Source organism: Chelon labrosus (assembly GCF_963514085.1).
Source record: "Chelon labrosus genome assembly, chromosome: 2".
NCBI classification, from domain to species: Eukaryota; Metazoa; Chordata; class Actinopteri; order Mugiliformes; family Mugilidae; genus Chelon; species Chelon labrosus.
In genome coordinates, this window is record NC_140338.1 from 12867736 (window position 1) to 12882217 (window position 14482).

Consider the following 14482-nt stretch of genomic DNA (forward strand, 5'->3'; position numbering starts at 1 on the left):
GTCATTTGGAGTTGTTGGGACAATATTTAGATTGGCGTATATCGATATAGTGGGAGTGAATGGGGCACCGAAACGTAGCCTCTAAATAACAAATTATCTGCCACGAAACTCGTTCATTTTATCAATATTTTGTTATGATACACTAGCGCTATTCCCCGTTGAGTCCGGAGTTACCTGTTATCATCATCCGGGGTCTGTAGATTGACCTACTAACTGAGGTTAGTAGGTTAGTAGGCTTGTTTACCTGTAATTTTCTACTCCTAGTTTTTAGCAACATGGCTGAATATTTTTCCGATTCTGAGGTTGTGGATGACGACTTTGTTTATGATGGACGTCCTTACTGTTTTGAGCCAGAGTATACGGATAAGGAGCTTGCTGAAAGGAGGATGCGGAGGCAGAGAGAGGAACAGTTGGCCAAAGAACAACAAACCACTGCACGTCCGCGAATAGATAACAGGTAACTCCGGACTCAACGGGGAATATCACTAGCGTATCATAACAAAATATTGGTGAAATTAACAAGTTTTGCGGCAGATAATGAGTTATTTAGAGGCTGCGTTTCGGTGCCCCAGTCACTCCCACTATATGGATATATGCGGATCTAAATATTGTCCCAACGACTCCAAATGACACCAAAGTTATATGGCTGAGTAAACGATCGTATTTTATGTAAAAAATGGTAATTTTCCTTTAAGCTTGCCACTTGCTGTAGGACTCCCCAGGACAGATGTTAATCCAAGCTCTGAGTCTAACTGGGCCTCTGTGAGCTTGTTTGCGTCCCAAACCAGTGTGGACAATCCCAACAATCCCGGCCTGTCCTTTCAGAGGTCTTTTGAAGAGTGTGTTTGATCTGACTCTGAATACCCAGATCTCCACAGATGGACGGTACTCAGGGGGCTCTCAGGTGTTCCCTCACTCTGTTGTGATGGGGTGATTCCACATTTCATCTCGATCCCTGTATCCCCTTGTTGTTGTTTTTTTCCACAAACCAGTGCTCCCTCCTCCCCCTCATGTTTAAGTAGCTTTTCCACCAACAAACACGAATGACTGCGCAATGTTTTTAGTTCAAGGAAGCATAAAATCAAAACAACCCAGTGCCCTAACAAAACAAACTTTGAATAAAATCATACCACGCTTTAGATCTGCTGTGGTTTATTAATGGGCCTGGCCTCGACCTACTGGCACTTACCCCTCGCTGGATCCTCCATGAAATATGTATGGCTGACGCACGGCAACAGGATGTCAAAGAGGAAGCTGGGGGAACGCCGGGGAACCTGAGGGGGAGGAGCAGTCCCCACCAGGAGTCCTGATCTCATCTAAAAGGTCTCCTCGGGTGAACTCCCCTGCGGAAGGCAGACGAGAATGACATTCCTCAGAGGAGATAACAGACACATCGCCTTTTTGAAAAAATAATTAAATAAATAAATAAATGAACATGCACTGCCTCCATGCAGCAACTAAGGAAGATTAAAAATGAATATTTTTTGCTAAACATTCAAATGCACTGCCTTTGAGCGGTGTTCACTAATGATCTTAAATTCAGTGATGTCATACTAAGTAAAAAAAACATCTCTTTATAAAATGTAAGCTTTTTATTGATCTTTATTCTTACAGATGTTATGTCATGACGACTATACACTGGATAACCAGTTTAAATTATTAAAGTTTGGTAAGAAGCCAAACAAAGTGAAGTAAGTAGAGTTAAGTGGAATAACTTAGCAGACGCTCCAAAGACAGTGAGTGTAGTGGTACAGGCCAGGTGCACACAGAGCGACAGAGATGGATGAGTCGGATTAAATGCAAGCTGAGGTGTCTAGTATTTCTGAATGCCAACCTGCACCAAAGACTTTTATCCAAAGTGCCATAATGTTAAGACTTTGGCCTGTTAAATTGAATTACTGTGGATTAGTTTTTAATTGAAAGCTTTGATTAAAATGTTAAACAATAGTAACTACATTTTTTTGTAACAAAACAATGCATAGAAATGACGTTTTTACGAAAACACAAATGAAAAATTAGGATAAAATCGAAGAGCCGTTTGGGAGCCACTTCTAAGTGAGCCGAGTCAAAAGAGACGAATCTTGGAAAAGAGTCATACTTCCCATCATTATCACATTCATAGGTTTCATAGAGGAACAAATCTCTGCAGATATACATGTTAATTAGACTTTAATTACTGCACATCTTACTCTTTAATAATCCAGTAACACTGCTGCTGCTGTTTATGAATTCATGAATGACAGCATTTAAGTAATTGATAGAGCTTTTTTTTTTTAATAATCTATTAGTTCTGATAGATCTAATAGTTCAACTAATAAATATCTAACAAATTAAGACATTAACCAGATCTTCCGTCATCTTGGAAGAAGATTGTTTCTGAACCTGGCAACACAAATATTACAACTTTTTTCTCCTTTCAGTCTAAAATCAGAAGTCTTAGATTTGCCTGTAGATATGTCTGTGTAAGGATTAAAGTGGGCACAGCTGGATTGAGAAAAAGCAACTTCACACAGTTTTGTGTATCAGTATTATTATTCCGTAACTTTGGTGATATTTAGTGATGACTACTTTTTTCCACATGCATTAATTGGTCTATAAAGGACAATAAATGATTTATTAATGCATAATAAATTTAAATTTTCATTTAAACGTATAAACCATTCATGAAGGCTGCATGAACACATATAAGTTCACAGTTTAGGTCTAATGACATGTTGCCGCGACTTCTACCAGATATTCCCCTGCACTGCACTTTCTCTTCCTCCTCCTTCGCCTTTTTTGAATTTAACCAGGCAGGAGAATATGTTACCTTCTTTATTTTTCCCTCCTGCAACCATGCCCCACGCATCCTGTTCAATCTTGGGTTCTCACTTTCCCTCCCTCACTGCCTTCCCGTCTCTCTCTCTGTCTCTCTGGGGAGGGGGTGAGCTCTCTCACTGGTCTGCTGCATTGAGAAAACCTACAGGGGGAAAATAAAAAAAGGTGGGGGCAAGAAGATTATGAAGGGGGAGGTAATAATATAGAGGAGACAAGAGGAAGAGAATGAAGTAGCAGGAGATGAGGTGGAGGTCAAGAGGTGCGAGGGTACTTTTTAGGCTATATATAGGTGCTGGTCGTATGGCACCCACAGGGACAAGTGAAGCGTAGGGGGAACTGTAAATGGGGTGCTGTGTCACTTCCCACGGGGGGTTAAGTATAGTCGGGAGTGACCTTATATTCAAGGTCAGCAGTAAGAGCTCTGTGGAGTGTCCTCAGATGAGCTTGGTGGACATCGACGCTGCAACTTGAGACCCTCGAGTTCTGAGGACTCTAATAGTTGTGCTCCGATCAAGACCTGGAGGAGGAGGGGACGGAGGGACGGTGTCACATACAGAGGGAGAGAGCTGTACATGAAATAGATGGAGAGCAAAAGGAAAAAGGCGGGGGGGGGGGGGGGGGAGGTGTAAAAACAGAGGAGATGGATTAAATGAAGCAAAAAGGCAAAAGATATAAGGAGAGGAAGCAGAAATAAGAGGCAGGAGAGCGGGGACAGTGAAACTGAGTCGATGCTGCCACTTGGTACATACATATTCCATCTCTGCTGCCTTTCATAGAATACACCAACTCCTCCCTCCCTTTCCCTCTCCCTCTCCCCCTCCCTCTCCCTCCCTCGCTCTCTCTCTGTGTGCCAGAGCGCCGCAATACCAGTATGAATAATTGAACGAGCCTGAATCGGGATTGAGAATTTCTGTTGCGGCTGTGTCTGCTGGTGAGGCGGTCAGGCGTTCGTGACAAGAAATCCCCAAAAAACTAAAACCAAAACACACAAACACAATTCCTGGCTTCCCCGTTTGCCTCGGCGCGAGCGCCAGAGTAACCTTGAGCGCACACAGACTTACACGCTTGCGGAGTGTTTCCGTCTCCCTCCGTGGGGATTTGAGTAAAGGAGAATATTTCGGCTGCAGATGTACTGGAGCCTTGAGCAGCCTTGTATGACATTGAGCTCTTGTTCAGAGTCTGAGAGAAGGACGATGTTTGATATGAATATTCCCGAGCAGACGGCAACGGGAGGGGAATCTGTGCAGAATGGGATCATTCAGCTCTCCCAGTGGTGAATGAGATTGTAAAAATAAAAAAAGCTAAAAAGCCTAAAGAGGCCAAAAGCTATAAATGTACCGCAGCAGATATGCATGTGTGTGATACTGTATGTGATAGGGAAGAGGAGACAGGAGTGCTGCAGTGTCTGTGTGTGTGAATGAGGGAGGGACAAAAAAAATACACCGCAGTGGATGTGTTTGTTTATGTGGATAGAAAACAGTACCTGCTTAAGTGGCTATGAGATGTGGAACAGAAGGGAAACGTGTCTCTGTGTGTGTGTGTGTGTGTGCGTATGAAAGAGCAGGAGTGTGTATCCTCAGGGTGTTGTAAGGCCAGGCCCGAGCTACACCTACATCTGCAGCATGTGTGTGTGTGTGAAACTGTGTATATATGCTCCAGCTCTGGTTTAATTGGCCCAAATCTGCCATTCAGCGAAGCCGGCTCCTCGCCCCTCCACGTGGCCACCTGGGATTGAAGGAACATAAGTGACATATTAAATGAGCACACACACAAACACGCTCCTCAATCTTGGAACAGCGCCAGCGGCAAAGTAATTAGGTCAACTGTGAACCGTTTAATGCATATTCACAGGTAAACAACACCCACACACACACACACCTTGTTGACATGACATTATACTTGCACACTGTACATCTGAAGCCCTCTGGTTTACAGCGTTTATTATATAACGGTCCGAGGACTGAAGAGACTAGCGGTGTGCAGGATCATTCGATCATTTCCCAGTTGAGCTTTTATGGCATTAAAAAAAAAAGAGAAAACTTTGTGATGATTATTAAAGTTAAAGAGCAGCAATCCTCAAGGTACAAGCTGGCGGGGAAGTTATTGGCTTTGCAGATAGCGTGTCTTTAGTAGTGGACAAATTAAAACAGAGAACTTGAAGGATCACTGGAGTCATAAAAGTTTTCAGCTGCAGTAAACCGATACATCAACAGTATATTTTTTTATTCCTCGAACCAGAAAAATCCTGCTTAGATTTATTCTGTTTCTGGTTGATTTATAAATCTACGCCGCAGAAGGCTTCGGGTATTTGGTCTGAGATTTATGATGCTGGCAATATCCTCTAATAATCAGAAAAATACTGGACCGTGTTATCGCTTACCTGATCAGACAATCTGTTCAATAGTAAAATCGTATCTCCCAATAAGCATGTAAACATTTGATCTGATGGTTTCTCTGTGGTTGGAATAAATCCATTCTTTCCGAGCATGTTTGCTCCACGTGGGGTAAACATCAGGTGAAGAGTTTCCAGGAGGGACAGAAACATGGATGTAGAAAAACAACCAGTTGTTCAAATGATGAAGAAAGCCAGAATCCATGTGGACAGTAATGTTGAAAACAGAGAAACATCCCGGTCAACAACTTCTGCTGCATGAGTTCAGGGAAAACCTTCTTGTTCTGTTCTGTTTCCAGCAGATTTGACTCTCCACAGGAACAAACCCACTTCGTCAACAACACTCCGCAGTGATTGATGTGTTTGGGCATGTAAACACATATATCTGATCAGATCGTTTTATTTTGTGTCCATGTAAACAGTTAAAGTTGGAATCTCTGATTAGAGTGATTTCAACCAGGTGGAAGATATATTGTCCACGTAAACGCAGACAACGAGAACAAACTGTCTACGGTTTCTAAAGCACCGTGGAAGAGAGAGCTCAACTCAGTGCAACACATGCAAATAGACAAGCTAAGTAAGAAACTGTCTTCATCAAACAAAACCTAAGCTGCAAACACAACACCAGCAAATACAGAAATGTGCTGCATGCAGCACAAGTGACAAAGGAAACGATTCCAGTTAATTCCGTCACAATTCCGTCAAATTAATTACTGAAAAAAAGAAAAGCAAAAGGCTTATAAGTAATCATGCAATAAGGAACAACAAAAAAAAAAAACTATTTCCAACACAGCTGACTGATGTAAGCAAAGTAGCAAAGTCAAAACCTTAAACACCAGTGCGTCACTTTCTGGGATCCCTTGGAAAGATTTCCCTTGTTGTTTGCTGTACTTGCAGTGTATTTCTGTAGTAGATTGTATTGGCATGTGTGTGTTTTTTTTTGTTTTTTTAGTTAAAGTGCATTGAGTTCTATCAGACACTGCACCAAAGCTCTAAATCAGCCAGAGGTGTTATGTTATGTTATGTGGTAAGGTAGGACCCAAAAGCAGGGTGGGCAGGTAAAATCCAAAAAAACAAAAACAACCAAAAACAACAACAACACAAGGGATGAAGGATTGAGGAGACACAGGTGAAATAAATGAGCAAACGAGGAGAAACCAACCAAACAATCAAAGAGGGAAAACACAGGAAGCAAGACAGGAAACACCAAAGAAGAAGCTTACAAAATAAAAAAAAAACCCCAAACAAACAGGGAACACAAGAATAGCCAGAGTTGCAGAAAACATTCAAAAGTTCATACCATGGACTGTGTAAATGGTAAATATGGACAACGCGTCCCCACTTCCTTGCATTGGCCAAACTGATGCTATTTTCCCGGGGATATGGGCAGCGCCATCTTGCGAGTTTGGAGCCTGAGTCTGCGCAGTACGGTCCATGAGTGGAGCCACGCGCAGCCGCGTTATCGATGCCCCGCCCACCCTGCGCTCACTCGACTTTTGATTTGATTTGATTTGATTTGATTTGATTGATTGCGTTTTGCTCTACATCCACTAGTTACAAAGAAATGTCGGGTTATATTTATTTATTTATTTATTTATTTATATGGCAGCTCGTAGTCAACATGAGGTCTCATCCTGTTTCTATAGTGTCAAATAACGAAAACAAAACTTATTAGAAAATGTACACTTGAACATGCATCAATATTATATGAACTACCTAAAACGACAGTAACCATCCTGTTTTTAATGTGTCTGTTTAAAGCGTATTTTAGTGTCTTAGTTTGGCCCATCCACTAACATGGAGGAGGTGGAGCTTATGACCTATACTGCAGCCAGCCACCAGGGGAGCTCTACTTGCTTTGGCTCCACTTTTGAGGAGCAGTTCTTCCATCCATCTTTATTTATACCATGACATTTGGTGAACATGTCTCCCAGTGCGATCTAGAAGTATCTTTTGAATGGAAGACTGAAGATTTCTGAGTGTTTCCTCACAGCTGTCAACCTGCCCAGGGGACTTATGTTAACAATGGCAGCAGAGAATGATGTCCCTAATCCTGGATCCTAATGTTATCTCCAAAGGCTGTAAACTCGGCCTTGTTTTACTGAAATGTTCGAGCCCAAGCTCAAACACCCTGACGATATCACCAGGTTATTTTTTTTAGACTAGCCTTTTCCTCAGATGTGTGCTTCTAATGTAAATCCATTCTAACTGAGCAGAAGGTGTTGCGTTTAACTGTGCGCCTGCATATGAAACTCTAAATGAGGCATCTGTTGTGTTTAAATGGTGGGGCAGTGCCAACGATGAGGGAAATGAAAGCAAAGTCTCTGCGGCTGAGTGAGCTTTGGTCAAAATGCAGGCTACATCCCAACAAACTAAACCAGCTAGCTCACCAGCATGACTATTATACTTGACGGATGGCTTTATAATAATAACCAACAGTTTGCCGCTCATTATTCAAGACGAGCGCTGGATTTAACATGATTCATCACTGCACAAAGTCTCACAGGCAAAGACATTGTTTTGCTGCAGCAGCAAAAAAAAAAAAAAACATTACATAACAAAACATATAAATAAGTTGGAATTACATAAGCTAGCGGAGAGAAGCAGCAACTTTTTCTTGGATCAGCGACTGGGGACTGAGAGCTGCCAGATGATGGAGGGAAATAGTCAGAGAGAAGCGAATCAAAGCGATGATTCAGCAACTAAGTGAGAGCCAAGCAGGAGGAGGAGTGTGGCCGCGATGCTCACGATGACAGGACAGAGACAGAAGAGACTTCAAACGCTACCGGGAGGATAAGAACCCAGGTTCTCCAGATAGAAGAGCTTCACGCTGAGGCTCTGATGGAACATGAGAAGACAGAGCATGAGGAGAAATGGAAATGAGTGGGGAGAAACCTGGATAGGACAATCTGTTCTGCTGGGCTTCTAACGACGTGCGTTCACTTTTACATGTCGCCTTGTAAAAAAAAAAAAAAAGACAAAAGACATTGATGTAGGCTGATAGAGGTGCCACAAAACAGTCAGTTGGTGATGGAAACTATTACAGGATTTTACAGTGAGCTTCACAACATTGAATAGATTTAGGAAGTTTGTGTCAATCGATATTTTTCCTGCATCTTCTGACTATTTCAGAGAAATTCCATCTATCCTGCTGTCGTCGCACTAAAAAGAGGTCAGCGGCATTGATTTTCTGCTTATTGTCTCGTATAAATTGCGAACACCAATGCATCTGTCCTAGCGTCTGTGCACCCAAGGCCTGATGTTCCTTCTCGGTGCTATCAAAACTATTCGTTGCACTGTCAAACTGACCTACACAGAAGTGGATCTAAACATTTTTACATGGGATGGAAAGATGTTTTGGTGATGAACAAGGGCAACTTATCCATAGATTTCTGTTTCTATAGATAAAAATGTTTGGTCCCTTGTGGGGAGAATCTTTCCCTGCATTTCCGCCTAAAACTAAACGTAAGCTCAGAGGTGACCATGCTTTTGCTGTTGCAGCTCCAAATCTATGGAATGATCTGCCCCAGCACATCAGACAGGCCTCCTCTCTGTCTGTTTTTAAATCCCTTGTTAAAACCCACCTTTTCTCCTTGGCTTTTGACACGTAGCAAGATATTGGACTCTATTTTACTTATTGTTTGGATTGTATGACTGTTATTTTTACTCATGTTTTATGATTTTATTTCTTTGTACAGCACTTTGGTCAGCTGTGGTTGTTTTTAAAGTGCTTAACAAATAAAATTGGATTGGATTGGATTGGATTTAACCCGTCCATTCGTTCGCAAAGCAGTGTGTATACTCAGTGGGCTGCCGCCTATGCAGGTTCAAGGCACCTGTTCTCCATGTATGGACTAAAATTAGGCTTTGAAACAACAGCAGCTTAAACACTAGGCCCTCCACAAGGTGGGGCCTCATAAACACAGGTATGAAATTACTGTTGTTTTGGATTGGGTTAAAGAGCATCTTGCTTCTAGCTGAGCACAAGTGAGAACTTCTGAGGAAGTACCAAAAACTGTAGTTCCTCTAATGTCCACTAGAGGCTGGTTCGCAAAGCAATATCTTCGTGTTAAAATGTCCAACTTTACAGCAGAAATAAACATGTTTACTGCCTGGTAGTAGAACTCACCTGTTTAAATTATATCAAAGCTTAAATTTATGCAGAATTTAGGTTGTGGCTGTTTTGAGTGACAGGTGGGTGTCCTCATAGGTTGCTAGCTGTCTGCTTTGGCATCATCTGCACGCCTCTCCTCCACTGACTCTCCACTTTTTTGACACTGCCTAGATGGAAACAGCCATGGGCATGGGGGGATGCAAACCTGTGTCCTTAGAGTCCCGAAGCTGCTTCTCTAACCACCACTCCATGGATTCTTTTCTAATTTTCTTTCCCCTTCTGATTTCCCGACCTCCTTTTTTGTATTTCTTTTAAATTCTGTTAAATCTGAATGAAAATATTGCTTTTTTAAAATGTCTGTGATGGTTGTCTGTCATCAAGGTCGTAATAAATCCAAAATAGCTGAAAACAAGGCAGCTGGACTCGTAGAGTTTCTTGAAGATGTTTTGCCACTCATCTTGATCCAAGTACTTCAGAATTGAGGAAGCTACTTGAGTCCAGCTGTCTCGTTTTAAGCTTTTTTCTATATTTCATTTTTGGCCAGTCCCAACACTCTGGCCTGCGTCTCTGGCCGTTTCCATGTTGGCAGTGTCAAAGAAGTGGAGAGTGAGTGGAGGAGAAGCGAGCAGATGATGCCAAAGCAGACAGCTAGCAACCTATGAGGACACCCACCTGTCACTCAAAATGGCCACAACCTTAATTCTGCTTAACTTTAAGCTTTGATATAATTTAAACAGGTGAGTTCTATAAAAATTCTCCCATACAGTTTTCTACCAGGCTGCAAACATGTTTATTTCTGCTATAAAAGTGGACATTTTAACATGGAGGTCTATGGGGATTGACTCGCTTTCGGAACCTCTAATGGACAATAGAGGAACTGCAGTTTTTGGGTCTTCCTCAGAGGTTCTCACTTGTGCTCAACTAAGAGCAAACCACTTCTATAATCTGGAACAACAGTAATTTCATACCCGTGTTCGGGAGGCCTCACCTTGTGTTAAATCTACTGTTGTTTCAAAGGCTAATTTTAGTTGTCCATACATAGAGAACACAATGTACACAACTGACCACTGGAGCGTTAATCCACACCTGCACACGTCTGCCGGGGCTGACTGAATCTTGACTGACACAAGCAAACGCCAACCTACTTGCAACAAACATTTTCTATTGCTTGAAAAGTGTTTGTGGGAATTTGGGGGTCAACCTGGAGCAGAGCCGGAACAACCCTGGAGTCATGAAAGACGCTGTCTTCAGCTGGACCACAAACTGGACTGGTCGGCCAACATAGACTCAGTACACAAAAAAGGTCAGAGCCGTCTCTATTTCCTCAGGAGGTTAAGGTCGTTTAACATCTGCCAGAAGCTGCTGGACATGTTCTACCAGACTGTCGTTGCCAGTGCCCTTTTCTACGCTGTTGTGCTGGAGGCAGCACTAAGAAGAAAGGCACCTCGTGGCTGAACAAGCTCTGTGGTAGGGGCGTAGATGGAGTCCCTGATATTGGTGGCAGATACAAGGACCTTGAACAAAATCCAGACTATTAAGAACAATGTCCACCACCCTCTACACGACACCATAGTCAGACAGAGAAGCTCATTCAGTGACAGGCTGCTGTCTCTGTCCTGCACCACGGACAGGTTGAGGAGGTCATTTATCCCTCAGGCCTTACTGACTCTACAACGCCTCCCTGTGAGGAACCAACTGGACTGTGGCCATTGCTGCTACTGTATATTTGAACAGCATTTTATATATATGTATATGGACACTGAATTTCCCACGGGATAAATAAATTCTATCTACCTGTTCCATTATTTAGTGGATTTTGGTAATTCACGTTTTATTTTGAAGCGTTATTGGACCTTGTCTTTTAGTTAGTTGTACTCCCTGTCATTGTTTTTTCTCCTCCCCTGTGATTGCTCTCACCTGTCTTGTCTTGTCTTTTGTCCATGTGCTCCTCCCCCCATCGGATTCACAGTGTTCCCTGGTGCACTTTATGTTTTTCTCTTGGACTTTGATTGGATCAACCCTGCCTAATTTTTTCATTAAACTCAACTTTATTTAATTCAGCCTCATTCGTCTTGTGTTTCACACTTGGGTCCTCCCTTGTCCTGCTACATTGAGACAGAAACAGTCCAAGATGAAAAATGTTCCCCGTGCTCTCAGAGGAGCAGAGCATGAACAACCTTCGAGTCATGAAGGAAACGGTCAAATAGACCCAAAGATTTTGAGTCAGCAGGTCTGTCTGCTTATTATGGTTTTTAAAAATACAGTCTTCTTCACAGCAACAAAAATAAACAGACTTCATTCAGCCTTTATTGTTGTGCAGAGTCCAGGTACAGCGCCAATTAAAGGCAGTATCTAACCAGGAGTGCAAAGAAGTTATTTATATGAAGTGCAGAAAGAGTTGTTGTGTGTTGTGTACAGAATGTACAGGGTTGGCTGATTGTTTACAGGATATTTACAGAATACGGACAGTGTGTGCATGGTTGACAGAAGAAGTAAAGATTATAAATAGTAAACTGACTTAAGTATGTGTATTAATGACAGTTTGAATAGAAGTAATATACAAAAAAAGTATGCAGCATTGCAGCAGCAGCAGACAATCTAAACGAAGGAAACAAAATTTTAGTACAAAAATGTGAAAAAATAAATGTAGAGATCAAATGTATGTTGAAGAATAGATGCATTTAACAATCATATCAACACATCAACAATCAAAGATGCTGGAGTCATAAAAAAACAACTAAAGTTTCTGCTCATCTTCATGTAAAAAAAGGAAATGATTTTGATGCTCTGCAGCAGAATATGACCTCGTGATCCAGAGACAGCTCCACTTGAGGCAAAGGCCAACCGATTCCCCGTCGGCCTCTCTCAGACTCCCTTACCAATTACTGCACTGATGTCCCAAAGAGAGACATCTCAAGCCCCGTGCACGCTGCAAAAATCCATCGTCTCCCTCTAACCACACATAGGTGGCTCAAAGACTCATTAAAATTTGCCCGGGTGCACACTTTCCCCTCAGGAATTTCTTTCTCTATTCCACTTAAACATGCGTCTGACTGACCTTCACATAGAAGAACAAGCAAAGGAGTCTCCTCATGAAGGTATTCGTCACCGTCCACACAAGCATTTTTTTGTCATGTTTTCCTGCAGCTGAGTGCACTCTTTGCAGAAATGTGTAAAGAGTCTTGGCAGAAACTTCTTACAACAATCACCAAAGAAACAGTATTAAAAAGTAAAATGAACAGAAGGGAGAGTTTAAAATATTAACCTTGGCCAAAAACATTTAGAATTTAAGATCTAAGATTTAATTTAATTTAATTTAAGATTTCTAGTCAGTAAAATACGTCCAAAAGGCCCATTTTACAGCTTTTACATAGTTTTGACATGCCATAGCATAAAACACAGGTGTAATCAGTAACATTAATAGGATTCTGACATGGATTATTTTCCGGGAAAGCACAGATGCATTAATAATGGTCCAGTCTCATTAAGTTTCCTGCTAAGTCATGACAATGAACCAGCATGCACAAAGGCAGGGCTTCCCCTAAGTGGAATTCAGCCATCGTTAATACGCCTGTGCTTGATAAGACAAGAGGTTTGCTGTGAAAATATCCTGTTGCTGCTCTCAAATGGGGTCGCGTTTAAAGGGGAATTACCATTTTTTTACAACCTGGACCTTATCAGAATCAGAATCAGAATCACTTTATTGTCACTGTACAGAATAGTGAGTGGGGCACCGAAATGCAGCCTCTAAATAAGGCATTATCTGCCGCAAAACTCATTCATTTCACCAATCTGTTGTCCATCACAAACAAAGTCTTCATCTACAACCTCAGAATAGGAAAAAAAAAAAAAAAAAAAACTAGCAGTTGCAAATTACAGGTAAACAAGCCAACCGTCTCTCAGAGATGACATCATCCAAGTCAGAAGTTAGTAGGTCAATCTACAGACCCCGGGTGATGAAAACAGCTAACTCCGGACTCAACAGGAAATAGCACTAGCATATCATAACAAAATATTGGTGAAAAGAACGAGTTTCGTGGCAGATAATGCGTTATTTAGAGGCTGCGTTCGGTGCCCCAGTCACTCCAACTATATGGATATACGCGGCACTCCACTGGATCTAAATATCTTCCGAACGACTCCAAATGACACCAAAGTTATATAGGCGAGTAAACGATAGTATTTTATGCCAGAAGTAAGTAAGTTGTAAAAAACAGTAATTCCCCTTTAAGAGATGTTTTCATGAATAACCTGGTCAGTCTGCTGCCCTCTGGAAGGAGATACAGGAGGTTCAAAACCAGAACAAACAGACTTAAAAATTTTATCCACAGGCTATCAAGACACTCTACTGGCATATGTGTCACGTTTCGGGGTGGTGAGGTATGACAACGTAGGGCCCAAACGTTTGATTCACTCTCATTCAACAAACAGTTAGCAAGCAGCTAATGAGCACACTGGAACAATTAGCAGCCAAGAAGCCTGGCATTTCCCTCTGGAGATGGTGGAGACCAAATTGGAGCAGAAATTAGATTAACACAAGTCAGATGGCCAGAAATAAGATTTCAATTAAAATATTTAAAAGAGTGCAACAAGGTCAGATGGGACCTGCAATATGGTTATGGCAGGGTTACATCCGAGCACCTAAAAGACCTGATTAAGGGTAGAGTAGGAGCATTGCTATGGTAAATGAAAAGGTGTACATTAATTGTAACTTACATGTATGTCCTGTAGGCAACCCTCAGAATATTTACATTAATTAAAATAGGACACTTCATCCTGCATTAGATGTACATATCGAAGTAAAGTAAGTCAGTGTTGAGAAAGGTTTAATTCTTTATTAATTAGATGAACTACATGAAAAGGGATTTACGTGCTTCTTTGTTATTTCGTTGGCCTTTTTATTTTGTAGTACTAGTGGAGGGAGACAGATAGTAATGGGATGAGAGGGGCGTGGGGTAACATGCAGTGTCCGCTCAACCAGGACGGCTATCAGCGCGGCCCACTCCTTTTTCATTACCATATATTTCAAGCTAATTGGTGCCCACTTTTCCTCTATCATCCTTAAAAACCATGGTCACAGATTACAGCGTGGTTTCATTATCATGAAGCTGACAGCAGTGGCAGCTCTGCAGATGAGAAAGGGGAGACCACCAGGGGAC